A 20,443-nucleotide genomic window follows, 5' to 3' on the forward strand; every position below is an offset into this window, starting at 1 on the left:
AGGGACTGGAAAAACATTTACCAAGCCCTGAAAGAAAACGGATGCCAACCAAGAATCTTATACCCAGCAAAACTTACCTTCAAATTTGACGATGAAATAAGATCCTTCCATGATAAACAAAAGCTAAAGGAATTTACAAAAAGAAAGCCAGCATTACAGAACATTCTCAGCAAAATATTCCATGAGGAAGAGATGAAAAACAATGATGCAAATCAGCAACAGGAGGCGCTAGCCTAAAGGAATAGCCAAATAAAGGAGAAACCAAATCATGTCAAAAACAAATATGAGTCAATTGACTGGGAAAACAAATCATATCACAATAATAACCCTGAATGTTAATGGCCAGAATTCATCAATCAAAAGACACAGACTGGCAGATTGGATTAAAAAGAAAAATCCAACAATATGCTGCCTGCAAGAGACTCACCTCATAGAAAGAGACACCCATAGACTAAAGGTGAAAGGATGGGGAAAAACATACCATGCACACGGACACAGCAAAAAAGCTGGAGTATCCATCCTCATCTCAGATAATGTGGACTTCAAACCAAAACTAGTCAGAAGGGATAAAGAAGGACATTACATGCTGCTTAAGGGAAGCATAAATCAGCAAGACATAACAATCATAAATATCTATGCCCCGAACATTGGCTCATCCACGTACGTCAAACAAATCCTTCTCAATTACAGAATTCAAATAGACCACAACACAATCATACTAGGCGATTTTAACACACCTCTCTCACCACTGGATAGATCGTCCAAACAAAAATTGAATAAAGAAACTATAGATCTCAACAACACAATCAGCAATTTAGACTTAACAGACATATATAGAATATACCATCCAACAAAGAACGAATACACTTTCTTCTCAACAGCACATGGATCCTTCTCTAAAATAGACCATATTTTATGCCACAAAGCTACTGTTAGCAAATACAAGAAGATAGAGATACTACCTTGTACTCTATCAGATCATAATGGATTGAAATTAGAAATAAATGACAGAATAAAAAACAGAAACTTCTCCAATACTTGGAGACTAAATAATACACTATTCTATGATGAATGGATAACAGAAGACATCAGGAGGGAAATAAAAAAATTCTTAGAAGTAAACGAGAACAAAGACACATCATATCAAAATCTCTGGGACACTATGAAAGCAGTACTTAGAGGAAGATTTATTTCATGGGGTGCATTCAAAAAAAGAAGTAGAAATCAACAAATAAACGACTTAACACTACAGCTCAAAGAGCTAGAAAAAGAAGAGCAGACCAATACCAAAAGTAGTAGAAGACAGGAAATAGTTAAAATCAGAGCCGAAATCAACGAAATCGAAACAAAAGAAACAATCGGAAAAATTAACAAAATAAATAGTTGGTTCTTTGAAAAAATAAATAAAATTGATAAACCCTTAGCCACACTAACAAAGAGAAAGAGGGAGAAAACTCAAATTACTAAAATTCGGAACGAACAAGGAAACATCACAACAGACACGAGTGAAATACAAAACATAATTAGAAGCTATTTCGAAAATCTATACTCCAACAAAACAGAAAACCTCGAAGACATCAACAAATTTCTAGAGACATATGAATTACCTAAACTGAACGAGGAGGACATACACAACCTAAATAAACCAATTTCAAGCAATGAAATAGAAGAGGTCATCAAAAGCCTACCAACAAAGAAAAGTCCAGGACCAGATGGGTTCTCAGCCGAGTTCTACAAAACCTTTAAAGAAGAGCTCATTCCAATACTCCTCAAACTATTCCATGAAATAGAAGAGGAGGGAACCCTCCCAAACTCGTTCTATGAAGCCAATATCACCCTGATACCTAAACCAGACAGAGACACATCGAGGAAGGAAAATTTCAGACCAATATCCTTAATGAACATCTATGCAAAAATTCTCAACAAAATTTTAGCAAATCGCATACAAATATATATTAAAAAGATAGTGCACCACGATCAAGTGGGTTTTATCCCAGGGATGCAAGGTTGGTTCAACATTCAGAAATCAATAAATGTCATTCACCATATCAACAGACTTAAAGTTAAGAATCACATGATTATTTCAATAGATGCAGAAAAAGCATTCGATAAAATACAGCATCCCTTCATGCTCAAAACACTAGAAAAAATTGGGGTAGTGGGAACATTCCTAAACATTATAAAGGCAATCTACGCTAAGCACATGGCTAATATCATTCTAAATGGTGAAAAACTGAAAGCGTTCCCCCTAAAAACTGGAACAAGGCAGGGATGCCCTCTTTCACCACTTCTCTTCAACATCGTCCTTGAGACTCTAGCCAGAGCAATCAGACAAACCAAAGAAATTAAAGGGATACGAATAGGAAAAGAAGAACTCAAACTATCCCTGTTCGCTGATGACATGATTATATATTTAGAGGAACCTGGAAATTCCACCAGAAAACTTTTAGAACTCATAAGTGAATTCAGTAAAGTAGCAGGTTACAAGATCAATGCTCATAAATCCAATGCATTTTTATACATAAGTGATGAATCTTCAGAAAGAGAAATTAGGAAAACTACCCCATTCACAATAGCATCGAAAAAAATAAAATACTTGGGAATCAATCTCACAAAAGAGGTGAAAGACCTCTACAATGAGAACTACAGAACACTAAAGAAAGAAATTCAAGAAAACCTTAGAAGATGGAAAGATCTCCCATGTTCCTGGATAGGCAGAATTAATATCGTCAAAATGGCTATACTACCTAAAGTGCTATACAGATTCAATGCAATTCCAATTAAAATCCCAATGATGTACCTTGCAGAAATAGAGCAAGCAATTATGAAATTCATCTGGAAGAATAAAAAACCTAGAATAGCTAAAGCAATCCTCAGTAGCAAGAGCAAAGCAGGGGGTATTGCAATACCAGATCTTCAACTCTACTACAAAGCAATAGTAACAAAAACGGCATGGTATTGGTACCAAAATAGACAGGTAGATCAATGGTACAGAATAGAGGACATGGACACAAACCCAAATAAATACAATTTTCTCATACTAGACAAAGGTTCCAAAAATATGCAATGGAGAAAAGATAGCCTCTTCAACAAATGGTGCTGGGAAAACTGGAAAACCATATGCAATAGAATGAAATTAAACCCCTATCTCTCACCCTACACAAAACTCAACTCAAAATGGATCAAGGACCTTGGAATCAGACCAGAGACCCTGCATCTTATAGAAGAAAAAGTAGGTCCAAATCTTCAACTTGTTGGCTTAGGATCAGACTTCCTTAACAGACCTCCCATAGCACAAGAAATAAAAGCAAGAATCAACAACTGGGATAGATTCAAACTAAAAAGCTTTCTCTCAGCAAAGGAAACTATCAGAAATGTGAAGAGAGAGCCTACAGAGTGGGAGAATATTTTTGCCAACCATACCTCAGATAGAGCGCTAATTTCCAGAATCTATAAAGAACTCAAAAAACTCTACACGAAGAATACAAATAATCCAATCAACAAATGGGCTAAGGAAATGAACAGACACTTCACAGAAGAAGATGTACAAGTAATCAACAGATATATGAAAAAATGTTCAACATCCCTAGTAATAAGGGAAATGCAAATCAAAACTACCCTAAGATTTCATCTCACCACAATTAGATTGGCGATTATCAAGAACACAAGCAACAATAGGTGTTGGCGAGGATGTGGTGAAAAAGGAACACTCATACATTGCTGGTGGGGTTGCAAATTAGTGCAGCCACTCTGGAAAGCAGTGTGGAGATTCCTCAGAAAGCTTGGAATGGAAACACCATTTGACCCAGCTATCCCACTCCTTGGTCTATACCCAAAGGACTTAAAATCAGCATACTACAGAGATACAGCCACATCAATGTTCATTGCTGCTCAATTCACCATAGCCAGATTGTGGAACCAACCTAGATGCCCTTCAGTTGATGAATGGATAAAGAAACTGTGGCATATTTATACAATGGAATATTACTCCGCAATGAAGAATGATAAAATTATGGCATTTGTAGGCAAATGGTTGAAATTGGAGAATATCATGCTAAGTGAGATAAGCCAATCTCAAAAAACTAAAGGACGAATGATCTCGCTGATAAGCGGATGAGGACATATAATGGGGGTGGGAGGGGTTAGCATTAGGTTTAGGGTTAGGTTTAGAGTTAGGCTAAGGAGAGCGGTAAGAATGAAGGAAAGAAGGACTGTATAAAGGGAAAAGGGTGGGAGGGGTGGGGGGGAAGGGAAAAAAAAGAAACATCATTACCCTATGTAAACGTAAAAAAATAAATAAAAAAAAAAAAAAGAAATTATGTTCTGAGCTTACATAAAGGAATTTTGCCAACATATCTAGATCTATAGATATTAAGACTATGCAGCATATTATCTACATAGTATTTTTAGGAAACTAGAAAAATATGTGGTACAAATATTATCACATTATTATCATGAATATTATCACTATATATATAGTGATATATATATCAAAGCACACAGGTACTCTGATGCAAACTCCATAATGGCATGAATGGGTATATTAGTGATTAAAAAGTTTATTTTTCATTGTATTATTATTTGTTTCTATACAATAAATAAATGCAATAAATAATATTTTGAAATCAAAAGTTATTTTTTATTTTAAAAATTTTAATATTTTTAAATTTATTGTATTTTTAGCTTAAATTTTATTGTAATCTTTCTTTTTTTTTTCCTTCATACCAGGGATTGAACCCAAGAAAGCTTAACCACTGAGCTGCATCCTCTACCCTTTTTTCATATTTTATTTAGAGACAGATCTCACTAAGTTACTTAGGGCCTTGCTAAGTTAAGTCTGGTTTTGAACTTGCGATCCTCCTGACTCAGTCTTCTGAGTCACTGGAATTATAGGTATGCACCACCACCCCGGCTGTACCACATATTTTAAAAGAAAATATAGTAAACATACAAGTAGAATGAAAACAATATTTCTGTTTGTGATAAATTGTATGAAGGAGGCAAAACAGACTATAAATAGAGATTACAATTTTTGAGGATATACTATTACTTGGACATCTGAATGGTAATGGTAATTTTGTTCTTTCCAAGGTTTTTGGTCAGTGGAAACTGTAACTATTTTCTGCAAAACCATGAAGCTAGAGTGGATTTGGGGGACTTGAGAAGAAGAAAAGGAAATTATTCAGGGAGAAAATGTATGTAACATTGGTATTTAGGGACTATTTTTAAGGATGTAGCTCACTGCCTCAGAACATATATAAAAAGGGAAGAATATAGCACAGGTATATGATTATCCTTTTCATTTTTACAATCTCTTATTTCAGTTTACCAAAAAATGCAATAAAAATGTTTGTACGTACTTGAAATTAAAGTACGAAAAATAACACTTCTGACAATCTGTGTTTAAGATCTAATATATTCTATTTTTATCAATTCATTGAAAACTTCAGTTTAGTTAGATGTAAAAATAGAAATTCTGGGAGAAAACTACACATACATACAAGTTGTTGCTTATCTTTTTAGGAAATATTAATCATACTTACTTGGAGGAAGTTTGTAGACTACCTGCCAGTACTAAAAGATTATTGGACCACAAATGACATTTTTCATTTCATTTCCATATTTTACAAATACAAGGCAATACACATATCCATTATCTTGTGAACTAGAAAGACTAATGAACTGTGGAAAGATTTTAAATGCCAAACATTAAACAATCCTCAGAGTCCAGGGTGTTAGTATATAACATCATAGATGAGGTTTTGATGATTTAACCAAATTTTCATGCATATTTCTTTTTATCACACATTGAATCAGTGGTCTAGAAAATCATGTTCTGAAAAATGCAGATGTTATAATAATGATTTCAAAGGAAATCCTTGAAAGGATGTTGAAGGGGAAAAATAGAAACTGTGGAATAGACTAAGATAGTGCTTCACTAAAATTAGTAGTACTTTTAAAAAATACTTCATTCTTTTCTCTAGGTATTGCTAAGTGATAATTATTAATATAGCTTTATGAAAATGAACTTTTCTGAAAATGTTTAGATATTTCTAGAAAATAAGATAGTGGTCATGAAAACAATTATTCTTAAAATAACCATAGATATTTGCTACTGAAAAAAATTTCCAGTTCTATCTTGTTTTATGTAGTGATATTTTTTTAATTTAAAATCCCCATATTTCTAAAACAATTTTTTCTCTAGTAAAAGTAATTAAATTAAAATATTTTCAAGAGAGAAATGATCTTTTCTTTTAATTTGTATTTCACAACTCAACATGTAAGGATTTGCATTTGGAAAAACCATTATTCAGAGTTACCAAAAGTAACAGATTCCTTTGTATGTTATTCAGGCAATAGAAAGAACCAGAGATACAAAACTTAATCACTCTGAGCTGTAATGTGACATGATAGAACAAAAAGATTATTGTCCCAGGGTATTATTTCAAAACATCTACCCTTCAGCTCTATTACTTAGACAAAAGTATAGAAAAAGTCTAACACAAATTTATTATTTAAACTTTTATTCATTTTACTACTTGAACTTTCAGAAGTTTAATAAAATATCTTAAGAAGGAAACAGTCATACATTCTACTTTTTCACTTTTGAAATATTGAATTTATATAGAAATGCACTTAATGTTCTTTATACACAGAATCAAATATTATTTACCAGACACATTAATGTCTACCAATTTCAAATCTGCTAATTCTTTTCGTTTTATATATAATTTATAATTATATTTAATAGTGAGATTAATTGTGACATATTCATATTGTATGAATGCGCACACAGATAATTGGGTCAATTTCATCAGGTACTTATAGCCCTCCCAAACAAACAAAAAGTCTGAGTTAACAATAAATGAAGAGCAAGCATACAAATATTTCATAACTAAATACTCTAATAGCTCAATTTTCATACTGAGGATCTTAGGTAAGGCAAAGAAAACTTAGCTAATGAATTTGGCTTAAAAACATGCAGAAATTTATAGGAAAATTGAGGAGAAATATGCTGCTGGGGCAACTTTGAAAGAAAATAAAAACAAATGAAATTGCTAAAATTGCCATAGAATACTAATTTTTAAGCATATCGCTCAGCAAAAACTTTCCTCTTCCTATAAACTCAACACTCCCAGTCTTTAGTAACCATCTTCCCACATGTGAAATATAAAGGATCAATCTCATAACCATCCCCAACTTTAAAGCATGTATTAATCCATGAATTTTTCCCTCCTTACGTAAAATTTATTTTTTTCTTTGCTTATAGTTTTTCTATTAACAAACATAATCTTTTCACATATAAGGCTTTTTACAACCTGGTTTTCAGTTGAATACCTATTGTGGACTAGATAAACATTCTTTTATTTGAAAACGAGCAAACAGATACAGAGGCTTAAAGTAAAATGTATTTTCAATCCACTTGGCAAGATTATACTATTTGCATAGTTTTATTGGTTGTAATAACTTCTAATAGTGCTAAAACAAATTACCATGAAATTCGTGGTGTAAAACAACATCAATTTATCATCTTGCATTTTAGTTCTGAATGTCTGAAGTCCAGCGTGGATCTCATGGATTAAAATCAAATTGTTTGCAGAGATATTGCATTCTTTAGGGGAAAGTTTTCATCTTTTTTTCTAGGTTCTGGAGAGTGCACTCATTCTTCAGCTAACAGCCCCATTCCTCCATCTTCAAAGCCAGCTCTGTTGTTACTCTTTGACATTTCTTCCTCGGTTAAGTCATTACACTCAGGAGAAGTTTTTCTGCTTTTAAGAATTCATATGGTTACATAAGACTACACAAGAGTAATTCAGACTAGCTCCCCACCCTCCAACCCTATGTCAAAGTTTCTAACATTAAGCACATTTGAAAGTCCTGCTGCCATGCAGGATAACCTATTCACAGGTTCCTAGGATTGATATGGGGACATCTTAGGAAGGCATAATTCAGCCACATAGGAGTTGCCCTTCTTTCAATAATCAACAGTTTCTGATTTTTTTTTTTTTGTTGTTGTTGTTATGCTAGCAGTTTATAACACTCATTATATAATCCATTAATTCAATGATACTTGCAAAATGGAGATTTTCTAGTTCACTTTTCAAAGTTAACTGAAATGCAAAAATATTTCATAAACTTTTATACAGAATACAAAAGTATATTTTACCTTTCCTTTTCAGATTTACAGTTCAAATAGGAAGCATAGAATTAAACTTGATTCTCTTTCTTTACTTACTAATTTCAAAGATAAATTATTTCATTCCCTATCCTGTCAGGAAGATTCCAGTGTGTGTGTGTGTGTGTGTGTGTGTGTGTGTGTGTGTACACTTAGTAACTTATGAATTTAAAGTATTTTGTGGGCATGACTTTTTGACATGGTTTCTTTGCCTGAGGTGCAAAAGAACAAAGCAGTCCCTGGCATCTGGGAGAGGTTGGTAACCATGAGCAAACCCACAGGGTTTTGAGAAGTTGGCCTAATACTTATGTACGTTTTAGTGTGCTCATGAAGACCTTGAACAATTTCAAAAAGCTTCAACATTGGATAAAGCCATCTTCACCAGGGCTGACCAAGAACAAAACCAATAATAGAAAAACTCAATTATTTTGTCTGAAACACACACCATAAAAACCAACAAAATACTATCTGTCTTGCCTGTTATAACTGCTACTTATTAACTAATAAGAGAGTTAGCCTTGCTGCAATTTTCCTTTTTATAGATATTTACTATGTTACTCATTATAAAATTATCCATTTCCTGATAGCACCCAATCCATTATAAATCTCCACTTCCATAAGTATTCTTTTAAAGCCACCTTATAGGAGTCAAATTACTAGTATAAGTCCTTTCTAACATGATCTTATTGAAAGACCCCCACAATTCTCCATGTGTGGAGTCTCATTTACTGCAATGTGTAATAGCTAAAAGAAGTATGAATTCTAGCCTCAACAGTTTTTTCTGATGATTTATTTAAATGTAAATTGATTTTATTGAACTTTTGGTAAGAGATATAGGTCAAACATCTTTGCAAAAATTTAAGCAGCTCTTATTTTTGTTCTTTTCTTGAAGTGTTCAAAATTATGGTTTGTGTATTCTGAGTGTTCTTGTTTATATTCCCATGGCTCACCTTTATATAAGTTTGTCCCTTTCTTAAAATGCAGGATCTTGGTCTTTCTCAATTTTGCATTCATGCCCAGTGGTACGTGGGTCTTGGTATGGGTCATATTTGGAAGGACCCAAGCTAGTTTGTGAAAATTAATAGTTTATAATTATTACACAGTAAGATTGAATAAAAGCCAGATACTGGACCTTCTTTTCTCGTTCTATCTCAAATAAGAATTTGTCAGTATTTTACCTTTCAATATGAAATTTACTGAATGTCTTTTTTCATATTATTTCCAAAGTATTTTTCATTAATGAGTATTCATTTACATTGAATCATTTGTCTGTATGTGTCAATAAATTATATGAGTATTTTGGATTTCATCTGTCAATTTTATGAACAGTAATTACATATTCATAAGTATCAATATGTATCTGTTTTCATGTGTCTTCCTAGTTAGTAGTGTATTGTCAATCTTACTAATCACCAGATTCATTTTCTGATATTTTTTTCATATAATTTTTGCATCCATATTTGGTAGACATTTGTTTGTAAAATCCTTTCCCTGTAATATCATTGTCAGGATTTGTTATCAAATATATCCTGGATACATCGAATGTATTCAGAGTAAAATTTATACTTTTTTCCAACCTCTGGAGACTAATCTTTCTTTAATATTCAGAAATATTGAAGTCACTGTTTAGTTATTGAAACCTAGACTTTTCTTTATAAGAAGTTGGAACAACTCAATATGTTCAATATGTTCAAAAGGACCTTTTAGATATTATATGTTCATATATCTTTTGAAATTGTTTTTTAAGAAATGTGATCATTTCATGTAAGTTATTGAATTTTTCATCAAAAAGGTGATAATACTCTTTTATATCCTAAAGTTTTTGAAACTATATTGAGTAAAATGTATATAAAATCCAATGCACCCATTTTAGATACACTTGGTCTGATGACTTTTGACAAATGTCTTTGTTTCTGTAGCCACTATTAAATCCAAAGTATAAAACTCTTCCATTGACCTTTTAATCTTTAAAATCAGTCTTCATTCTGTTTTCAGGAAGCCCATTTTCTGCTGTTACAATGAATTAGATTTATCTTTCCCAGCATTTAACAATTACCAAATCACTTAGAAATTCCTCTTCTGCTTGTGTCCGTTTTTACTCAGCATGATTTCAAGTTTTATACAATCTGCTACATTGACAACTGTAGTTTATAAAATTGGTGAGAGTTCTAGGGTAATTTATCATGAATAAGGTCTCAAGTTCAACCCCAGAAACATATTTGGATATGTATACCACAGAAAGATGAGCAGTATTCCATTGAGTATATATATTGCAATATGTCTTTCCATTTATCTGGTGACAGCCCTTTGATTTTTTCCCAGTTTTTTCCCCTAGAAATATAAAATATAATCTTCATGTGGAAGATTTTATGTAAGCATGATTCATTTCTTTTCTGTAAGTATATATAAATACACTGTTGGGGCCCATATGGTAAGTGTATGCTGAAGCTTATTAGATCAGCCAAATGATTTTCCAAAGTTATTATACGGTCTTACATTTCCACCAGCAAACTATGAGAATTCCAGCAGTTGGACCACCTTACTAACACTTGATTAAGCAACTTCAGATTGTGTACAATGATATTTCATTATGGTTTTATCTGATGACTAAGGAAATTTGGTATCTATTTAATTGAAGCCAGAATTAAGGACCAGTAGTTAGTGTAGAAATAGGGGATCGGGTCAAATCGAGAAAATGAAGCAATGAAGCCATCTGACTCTGGAAGTTGGAGATTGTTCCTGGAAGAATGGAATGTCAAGGATCTCCAGAGCCCATTACTTATCAAGTTTACCTGCCTTTATCAAGGACTGCAAGCATGGAACTGCTAATTAATTAATGCCCCCTGGGCCCTTATCTGCCTGAATCACCTTGACCCTCTCACTGCCCATGGCTTCTCACTTTATGCTAAACCAGGCCTAGTCATATAGGCAGGAAGGAAAGATAAGGGGGGAGAGGACTGGAGAACAAAAGAGATTAACCTATAAAAGATGTAGGGTGCGCTCACTTCTTGGGACTTAGAACATCAGCCATGGCCCCCTTCTTCCTGCCAGGAGAAGTCTGTATTATTACCTTTAAATAGAACCTGCTTAATATGCTTGCCTTGGCGTGCTTCTCTAGTGTTCAATCTTCAACATTAGAAGGAGCAGAACTCATCACCGGTAAATGGTGGTATCAGATTTGGAGGTCCCATCGAGATTTACGCCAAGGTAAATAAGCTTCTCTCTCCATGCACCCCACATCTGTTTGAGGTGCATCTTTCTGTCTCTTTATTTTTGGAGGGCAAAATGGGCCCCCGTCAGCTACTTAAACGCAGTTAATGCAGCCGCCATTCTTAAGACTCGGGTGAGAGGTTTCCCGGCCCAGGCAAGTTTCCAATCACCTGCTCTGTAGGCATGTTGGACTTTGCCAAAGCCGTTTTCTACTTTTCTGTCCAGGCCTGGAGCACAATTGCCGCCAATACACCGTGTCCCTAGTCCTGATCTGCCCAGGATGCATGGAGGCGGAGGAAGGGTTGAAAGAACTGCGGGGTTCCCTGGCCCGGGCTACTCTCGGGTGGACCCCAAAGGTTCCTTCTCAGGACTCCCCCTCCTGACTGCCCTGAGGGGGATCCAGGGTGATCAGTAGACAAATGGCACTGAGGGAAAGCGCCAATCACCTTTGCCTCTGTATGGGCCATACAGTGCACAACACTCCCGCACATCCACTCCCTCCTGGATGCTCCCCTTCCCTTGCCAGTCAGACATTAGGAATTCAAACTGTAGGATTAAGACCTGGGATGATTAGTATGAAAATGACCAGGTTCCCTTTGTTCACCTAGTTAGCCTTTACTAGTCTAGATATCTAGAGTCTCCCCATTACTGTTCCTGTCTTAAATGTGCTCATGGTGTTCTCTTTAAGCTGCAAGAGGGAGGCATTTAAAAACCCCTCCCGTGAGACCCGCCAAGCAAAGGGCCTTATATGCCTAACAACCAACAGATGTCCCCTCACCCTCCGGAGATTCCTTTAGTCTACAGGGCAAAAAGATAGGCAAAAGGCACACTTTTTACTTTTGTCATCATTTCTCACAATTAGGAGTTTATAGTGGCAGGAGGAAAGCAGTAATGCCCTTAAGTCTGAATCATCCCAGCGTCTCCAGCACAGGGCAAACTAGGACCCTAGCACTTTGCCAAAGAAGGCCAGAAATTACTTTGGCAAAGCCAGGTAGTGAGAGACGGGTTTTTCTGGACTGTAAGGAAGCTCAGTTAGGGAGACGTCCCTAATACTTTCAACTCGGAAGGGAGCTTCTTTCTCAACAGTATTGCAGGTTCAACACTAGCCTGCATACTGCTAAATTGCAAACGATCAAGAAAAGTGCCTTTCATATGTTACCATGCTTGACATCAATAATCTCTACCATGAGAGGAGAAAGCCTTGAGGAATCTCCTACTAAGGGAGGAAGATCAAGGGGACCCTCCTTAAGAGTCCAACTTAAGACAGAAAAAAATGAATTTAGGGAGGTTTTTGGAGGATCCTAATAAATATTGAGATGTTTCAAAACTTACGCCAGGTATTTGACTTCACCTGGGAAATTATGCTATTAACCATCTAGAGCACAGGCAGTTCCCAGAAACCATCCTAACTGGGATTCAAATAATGAGTAGGATGCCTAGAAAACTATGAGGCCTTCAGGAAAATCCCACTATTTTCATGGAGAGACTTAGAAAGCAATAAGAAAACACACCACCCTGAATCCTGAATCCATAAAGGGCCACCTACTTTTAAAGTATAAATTTATCATTCAGTCAGCCCCAAATATTTAGAGGAAATTACAAAAATTGGCATGTGGCCCTGATCAATCCTCAGATGATCTTCTCCAACTTGCATCTTCCATTTTTTAATAGAGATCAAAAAGAAAGAAAAGGGAGCATAAAGACAAGAAAAAGGACTTATTAAATATCATTCAAAATGACAGAAACTTTTAATGCCTTGCAATAGTCCATGCAATTCGCCCATTTTAGGAGTTAAAGCAAACTGCCTAGTTCAGAACCTTAGAATAATGAAGCAGTAATTTCCCCCACCCTGTAGTTCTTAATCCATACACTTTTATCTTAGATTCCAACTGCTGCTTGGTTTACTATGTTAGATTTAAAAGCTATAGGCAGCTAAATAACCAGTGGCATATCTCGGTGAGGAGCTTAGCATAGTAACTTCATTCTCAAAAGTAATGGAAAATAAGGTCTCATAATTTTCTTTGACATCCAAGCCTGTCCTGTTAAAGATGGCTAAAATGCCCTAGGCACAAAGCTTCTGCTAAAACCTGTTAGATCCTTCCAGATCTCAGTCAAGGCTTACATTGAAATGTAAATAGCTGGGTCAAATGGTGGTTCCATTCCAAGCTTTCTGAGGAATCTCCATATGGAACCACCATTTGACCCAGCTATCCCACTCCTTGGCCTATACCCAAAGGATTTAAAATAAGCATACTACAGAGATACAGCCACATCAATGTTCATTGCTGCTCAATTCACCATAGCCAGATTGTGGAACCAACCTAGATGCCCTTCAGTTGATGAATGGATAAAGAAACTGTGGCATATATATACAATGGAATATTACTCAGCAATGAAGAATGATAAAATTATGGCATTTGCAGGCAAATGGATGAAATTGGAGAATATCATGCTAAGTGAGATAAGCCAATCTCAAAAAACTAAAGGACGAATGATCTCGCTGATAAGCAGATGAGGACATCTAATGAGGGGTGGGAGGGGTTAGCGTTAGGGTTAGGGTTAGGTTTAGGGTTAGGGATAAGGAGGGTGGTAAGAATGAAGGAAAGAAGGACTGTAAAAAGGGAAAAGAGGGGTGGGAGGGGTGGGAGGGGTGGGGGAAGGGAAAAAAATAATGAATCAAACATCATTGCCCTATGTAAATTTATGATTACACAAATGGTATGCCTTGACTCCATGTACAAATAGAGAAACAACATGTATCCCATTTGTATACAATAATAAAAAAAAAAAGAAAAAAGAAAGAAATGTAAATAGAGAAAGCCTGAAGGCTTAGTAGGAGACCTGTCTCAAACCCAAGATAAAAAGGGTAAAAAGAGTCTTATGTAAACTCTAGCAAGAGTAAATTTTATGGTGCTTTACTAAAGTAATTAACAGCCTTATCATTTTTCCAGGACTCTTGTTTGTTTTTTTTTTTGAATTCTATATTTTTTCGAGCTCATGATCTTTTTGATCAGTTCTATTTTTTATTCAACTAGAGTTTTTGAACATCTGTTACATTGCAATGGAGATTCAACTACAAAGTTACAAGGCCTTTGATTTTGTGTTATTTTTATGTCGTGCTGTCTGATGTCATGTTTTGTCTGTATCAAAACTGAGCGCTCCTAAAATTAAAATTTAAAAATGGATCCAGATACTTTTAATTCATGTGATTTAAAAAGGTTCAATTCAAATTGGGTAAACTAATAAAAGTAAAATGTCTTTGAAAATAACTCACAAGTCTCTAGGTGGTCAAGCTAATAAAATATTGATGTTAATAAAATGTCTAATATCAATTGTTTCTAGGACTTTTCTTCAACAGGAAAGAGACGGCAAATACTGTTCAGGACACTTGTCTGATATCTTGGTTTTTACACAATAAGTGAATTAGAGTTGACATGTATGGGATTACTCAAATGTGTTTGTAGAGACATCTGATTAATTTACAAAGTTAAAATGCTAATTGTTAAATGACATTAAGTACTCTTAACTCCTTAAATTCCATAGGGTATCATACTTAAACATTATGGTGTTTTCATAGGTTGGTAAATAAAAGGGTTTAAACTTGCTTTGTACCATCACTAAACCAAAAACAAGTTTACTAAGAGTTATGTCCTAACAAGTGCAATTCTATATACAAAGGGTCCCAAAAGTTTCAACTGTGTTTCGATTAGAGTACTATAAATAACAAAATATTTAATCTTATTAAAATGGAGTAATTTATATAAATTCAGAAATTTCATAAGAGTTATTTCAGAATGTGAACAAAAAGGGGTCAACAAATATGAAAGAAAATAAAAGGTTCTGGGTATGGAAATATATTTAGTAAAAGGGAAAAGGAAATGTTTCTGGGTAAGAAAGTGCTTGTGTGATGAAATACATGAGGGTCTAAGTAAGTGTTAAGAAAGTCTGTGTGTAAGTAAAGGGCAGGTTTCAACAAGTTTGCATGTAACTAAGTTGGTTGTGTGTATGTGAGACAGCTAAAACTATTTAAGGTTTTTCCTAAGGTGAACTACTAATGTTCTAATATAAACCAAAGTTAAATCTATATGGTAAAATGACATGATAAAATGACAAGGATTTCTTAGAAACACTAATTTACTCTTAACTTTGTGTCTAATAAGTTTTATTCTTTAGAACAATTAGTCTTAAAAATTGGGGTTTATACAATTATGGTTAAACAACTGTTAGAGTATTGTACTATGTTACAGAGTCTAAATTTTTCTTTAAAAACTAAATTTGATAATATAAAAGTGTCAAGGTAATTGTGAAATGGTCACTCTTTGTATATTAAATGTGTTCATATTTTCCAGGTATACAATTTTTTAAAACAGAAAATTTATCAAGCTGCCATTCTTCAAATTAAACTTGTCTGTAATGGTAATTTTAAACTTATAAAGAGTAAATTTTATTGGGGATTTATTTCTATCATTTAATATTCTATTATAGGACCTGTTATCATTAGGATAAATGTAAAATTTGTTACTTTTTACACAGAGATAAATAATTTTAAATGTAAATGTATTTCTAAACGTTAGAGCCTGACTTGTTTAAAGGTTAATATTTTGAAACATAAAAGCATTTTGCCACTTTGTCACACAAAAGAAAAGTTAAAAGCTCTCTCAGCCTTTCTTTAATTCATGTTTTAGATATAATGTTAAATTATGTTAACTAGTGTTCATATAGACTCAGGAATCAATATATGTAAATTTCTTAAAATGACATTTAAGAAAAAAGCAAAGATCAACATCAGAATTAGAACACTTAAGATTTGTATAGAGCCATGCCTTACCTGAAATAAGGCTCTGCCTCCCACCTTACTGCATATTAGAACGGCTCCAAAATAAGTCAGACTTCAGCTTATTTAAAGTTATATTCAAAAGATTGGCTTTTGTTGTAAAATTACTATGATCTCAAATAGGGGATATAATGTGGTTCTCAGTCAAAATTCAAGATAGCTATTATACAAGCTGAATATATTTTTACTCTTGCTAATTTCATTTTGTAAAACTGTTACCTGTTAATGTTTTGCAGAAGTAGCTGCTTCAAGAACACACAACCTAGGTAACTTGTGGTAATAAACTATCACCTATAGAACAGATAGTGGTAACTTCCAGTACTAATACAGACTCCAGTTAGATAAAAGGGTAAATAACTGTAAAGTTATGGACATTGAAGTTAAAGACCAGTACTCTTACTTTATGACTGGTGAGACTGGCTTGCTGGATGATTAAGATCAAACTTAGAGATTGGAATTAAATACAGAGGTCAAGAAAAAAAACAGTATCTTGCCCTCAAAGTCAGGCTGAACCCAGGGAACAAGAGAACTTCTCTAAGGAGCGTTGCAACTCTGGGTCACACAACCTCCTGATCAAGGAGATTGTTGAGACCACTAGAGGATGAAAAATCACTCAGTGCATCTGCTGCAGAGGAGGGTCATGGAAAAAGGGAGACATTCCTTGATGCTTCCAAAGGAAGCCACCTCATCAAGGAGACCCTGCCTAACCAATGGCACTGGTGGAGCTAAGAAGCTGCTCTTAAGTTCCCTACAAGTGACCCCTGTGGGAACTCAGCTGACTCTTTAACAAGACAGGAAAAGGTCAGTTTGACCAGCTTGATCTTAGACATCCAGCAAAACAGTTAAAACCAAAATGTAGCCATTCTTGGGTATTTAAAAGAAAAAATAGTTAAATATAACTTAAGATGTACACTTGTGTTAGTCCACTAGAGTAAAGACTAAAAGCTACAAAAGAGAGATTCTTAGGCAAACATGCCTGATAACTATCAAGAGAAACTGCCAGAGTCAGAAGTTTTTAGTCAGTTTAAGGCCTGCAGACCTTCCTAAGCTACACAGGTAGACTTAATCTATGTTTGCGAGTTTGATTATCTAGCCCTAAGTAACAGAAGTATAGCGATCTCTACTAAATGTTGTGTTTACATTCCTGATAACCTGGACAATATTAAAATTCCCAAATAAAGGCCTTGTTCTCTCCAGCCTTTGCTAGGCCTTGTTATGGGAAAAACTCAGTTCTTCCACCCCCTGGTGAGGAATTATTGACTTCTGTCTTCTTCATGATATTCATTGGCATGTTCCAGATTCTGCAACATTTATATTAATCTCATTTCAGTACTCATGTCTTTTTGTTCTTCTATCATAGAAGCACCCACCCCCAGATGACTTTACAACCTGCTCTTCCCCAATCAGACTTCTACCTTGGACCCCTCAATTGACCCGATTTTTAAAAAAGGAACTCCAAACTGCTGTCCCTCACTGCCCTCTTCCAGAACAATCGACACCCCCTTTTCCTTATAGCAGTTAGGGGTACCTAAAGCAAAAGGGGGGAATGAAGCCAGAATTAAGGACCGGTAGTTAGTGTAGAAATAGGGGATCGGGTCAAATCGAGAAAATGAAGCAATGAAGTCATCTGACCCAGGAAGTTGGAGATTGTTCCTGGAAGAATGGAATGTCAAGGATCTCCAGAGCCCATTACTTACCAAGTTTACCTGCCTTTATCAAGGACTGCAAGCATGGAACTGCTAATTAATGCCCCCTGGGCCCTTATCTGCCTGAATCACCTTGGCCCTCCCACTGTCCATGGCTTCTCACTTTATGCTAAACCAGGCCTAGTTACTTAGGGAGGAAGGAAAGATAAGAGGGGAGAGGACTGGAGAACAAAAGAGACTTTAACCTATAAAATATGTAGTGTGCGCTCACTTCTTGGAACTTTAGAACTTCAGCCATGCCCCCTTCTTCCTGCCGGGAGAAGTCTGTATTATTACCTTTAAATAAAACCTGCTTAATATGCTTGCCTTGGCGTGCTTCTCTAGTGTTCAATCTTCAACATTAGGAGCAGAACTCGTCACCGGTAAACGGCAGTATCATAATCATTTGACATGTATCTAACTCTTTCCCTAGAAATGTTTGTTCAAATATTTTGGCAATATATAGTAGGTGGTTTGTGTTCTCAGATATAGGAATTCTTTGTATATTCTGGATACATATCAATTATGTATACTGCAAATAAATTCTTCCATCTACCACTTTTTAAAAAATATTTGACAGAAATTATGGAACAATGGACTTTTTTCATTTTGTTATAATTCAACTTATCAATTTTCTTTTATTAAAAAATGTTTCATGCTTTATGTGTCCTATTTAGAAATCTGCCAATTATTGCACACAATTTTTCCTGTTTTTAGAAGTTACCTATTTGTAGTCTTAGCTTTAGATCTATGATTCAATATAAGGAAGAAATAATATCAATTATACACTATGCCATCCAAAAAAATTAAAAATAAATTTTGCCCAACTAACCATATGAGACCAGCATTAATCTTGTACTAAACCAAACACACACATTGTTCAAAAGAACAACCTTTCCTTATTGAATAACAGTGGAAAATTAAGTAAAAATTATGAACCATATGTGGGTGGATGAATTTCTGGACTTCTTACACTATTCCTTTTACTTTGATAACATTATAATGAACATAGACCAGAGTAAACTTTATAATAAGTGAGCATAAGTCCTTCATCTTTGCACTTTTGTTTTTCAAAATTCTTGGGATAACCATTTATACTTTTGCTCTAAGTTTAGGATTATTTGTTTTCTTTCTTTAAAACACCCCCCAAAATTTTTATCCAGACCAGATTTGTATTGAACTTCTCAATCAAATGTCTTATTTCTTGTATTTGTGCTGGATTTAATTTGTACTTCTTCTTCTACCTTCTCTTTAAACCAATAATACCCCTGTGTTTTGCTTGAGCTCTTCTTCCCGTATCATGTTTCAAAAAGTAATTCCAGGAACACTGCAGAAGGCAATCATGTAATACACTGCATCTGCTTTCTTTCAATGTTCACAGCCCTGCATACATTTAAAACAGTGTCAAAGGAAATCATTTTTTTTATTTTTTGACTGATTTTCTAGTTGTTGATGTTGTCGTGGATCTTGGAGGAGAAGTCCTCAGCTCTTTTCCATTCACCAGGATGTTAACAGTGGATCTGTCATATGTAGCATTCATACTTTCATGATAAAACAGCAGATTATCTCTAGGGGGATCGTGACATTTCTCCATTTTACAAGTTACTTAAATATGATATTAATTGTATTAAGCCATGGAATTTGGAGATCACTAATGTCATAAAAATGTAGTACCAAGGTCCTGCATTCTTTATTTTCTTTAATCACTTAGGGTATGTGCTAAAATATATTACTGGCTTCAGAGGATATGGGAAATGACAACTCCCAAGACAGAGAAAAGATAATCCCTGGGAAGGGGATATCCATCAATCCTACAATGGCAATCCTTGGGATGAGGACAAGAACTGATCCTTCCCCATTAAATCCTTTCCCGGTGACAGTACAATAGACCCTGCAGGGAAAGAGATAAGCACTGAATACTGAACTCTGTACCCTCCATCCTTACCCAATGAAAACATTACCCAGTAAAAACAAGTTTCAAATTCTCACAACCTGTTTCCTGAATGCCCAAACTGACACATTCTGTTAAAGAGATTAAGTCATCCCTCAGTGTAACCTGTAGAAACCCATACCCCTTCTGTAACTGGGGACCATTTTCTACCTAGAAAGTGAGGCCCTCCAATGCCTGACTCCACTGATAAATCAAAGGCACTGCTGATTAATGAAATCTGCTCCAGTGCTGGTCATTTGTACTTAAATTATGATGCTGAAACTGTTTGGGTATTTTTACTTACAGGTTTCTTTTTTCCTATTTGTTGTATTCAAAATTCATTTTGGGTAAGAATATATTTTTTGCTTCTCAATATTTTCCAGACATTACTGAATGGACAATGAATCCTGGTTTAATTTGCACTATCACTTGTAAAATAACTTTTATTTTCAGAATTACAGAAAATTATTATTTTTTTTAATTTTAAGAGTGCCCCTTGGGGGTTCTAGACTTATGTGCATCTAGATAATTTTTCTCCCTATGGTGAAATCTTTTAGCACCTATGTAATTTTTATAGGTTCCATCCACTTATCTATCAATGAATACTC

This window comes from Sciurus carolinensis, chromosome 2, assembly GCF_902686445.1.
Source record: "Sciurus carolinensis chromosome 2, mSciCar1.2, whole genome shotgun sequence".
In the NCBI taxonomy this organism is placed as follows: Eukaryota; Metazoa; Chordata; class Mammalia; order Rodentia; family Sciuridae; genus Sciurus; species Sciurus carolinensis.